The sequence below is a fragment of the Ceratotherium simum genome, chromosome Y (genome assembly GCF_057802395.1).
Source record: "Ceratotherium simum simum isolate JZ-2026a chromosome Y, ASM5780239v1, whole genome shotgun sequence".
In the NCBI taxonomy this organism is placed as follows: Eukaryota; Metazoa; Chordata; class Mammalia; order Perissodactyla; family Rhinocerotidae; genus Ceratotherium; species Ceratotherium simum.
In genome coordinates this window covers 1,115,173-1,116,843 of record NC_141941.1, presented here as the reverse complement: position 1 = coordinate 1,116,843, position 1,671 = coordinate 1,115,173, and positions in this window count along the sequence as shown.

Sequence of the window (1,671 nt, the reverse complement as noted above, 5' to 3'; positions counted from 1 at the left end):
CCTTCTCCATGACTCACCGCGACCGCGGGACCCCATGTCCCCACAGCGCGCCCGCCGGGACCTCCCCATCTCCGCCCCCACCGCGCCCACGGGGGCCCCGTCTCAGAGCCCCCAAACACGTCCCCAGAGCTTCCTTCTCCATGACTCACCGCGACCGCGGGGACCCCCATGTCCCCCCACAGCGCGCCCGCCGGGACCTCCCCATCTCCGCCCCCACCGCGCCCACGGGGGGCCCCGTCTCCAAGTCTCCAACCACGCCCCCAGTGAGCTTCATTCTCCGTGACTCACCTCGACCGCGGGGACCCCCCATGTCTCGCCACAGCGCGCCCACGGGGGCCCCGTCTCTGAGTCCCCAACCACGCCCCCAGTGAGCTTCAGTCTCCATGACTCTTACCGCGACCGCGGGGACCCCCCATCTCCATTCCCCTACACAGCACAGGGGACCCTATTCCCCCCCATCGCGCCCGCGGGGACCCCTCCTCTCTGCTCCTCTACAGAGCCCGCGGGAGCCCCCCATCTGCGCTCCCCTACAGAGCCCACAGGGAACCCTATTCCCCTCCACCGCGCCCTCGGGGACCCCCATCTCCGCTCCCCTACAGAGCCCGCGGGGACCCCCATCTCTGCTCCCCTACAGAGCTCACAGGGAACCCTATTCCCGCCCATCACGCCCGCCGGGACCCCCCATCTCCGCTCCCCTACAGAGCCCGCGGGGACCCCCATCTCCGCTCCCCTACAGAGCTCACAGGGAACCCTATTCCCGCCCATCACGCCCGCCGGGACCCCCCATCTCCGCTCCCCTACAGAGCCCGCGGGGACCCCCATCTCTGCTCCCCTACAGAGCTCACAGGGAACCCTATTCCCGCCCATCACGCCCGCCGGGACCCCCCATCTCCGCTCCCCTACAGAGCCTACAGAACCCTATTCGTCTCCACCGCGCCCGCGGGAACGCCCTTCACCTCCGCCCACCTGCCTTACCCGCGCGGACCCCCATCTCCGTCGCCCGACGGCACCCGCAGGGACCCCCACCTCCGTCCCCCTACAGCATCCGTGACCCCTATTTCCACCCCTCACCGCCCGCGCGGGGACCCCCGTCTCCGTCCTACCGCGCCCGCGGATAGCCCATCTCCGCCCCCACCGCGCCGGTGGCGACCACCCCATCTCCGCGCACCCCACCGCGCCCGCGGGGAGCCGCATCCACCCTCACAGCGCCCGCGGGGACTCTCACCTCCGCCCTCCCACACTCACAGCGCCCACGGGAGCCGGGGGGCGTCCGGGTTCTGGGGCCCTGGCCCCGCCCACGACCCCAGCCGGGATCCGAGTCAGCATCCCCAGCGCGCGCCCAGCCTCAGTCCCCGCGGCGCGGCGGGGGCGGGGCGAGCGGCGGGGGCGGGGCTTCATTCGGGCGGGGTGATGGGCGGGGCCTGGGGGGGCCTCGTGCGGCGCGGGGCGGGGCCTCGCCAGAGAGGGGCGGTTCCTGGGCGGGGCCTCGTGCGGAGCAGGGCGGTTCCTGGGCGGGGCCTCGTGCGGAGCAGGGCGGTTCCTGGGCGGGGCCTGGGCGGGGCCTCGTGCGGGGCGGGGCGGGGCCTCGTGCGGAACGGGGCGGTTCCTGGGCGGGGCCTCGTGCGGCGCGGGGCGGGGCCTGGGCGGGCCTCGTGCGGCGCGGGGCGGAGC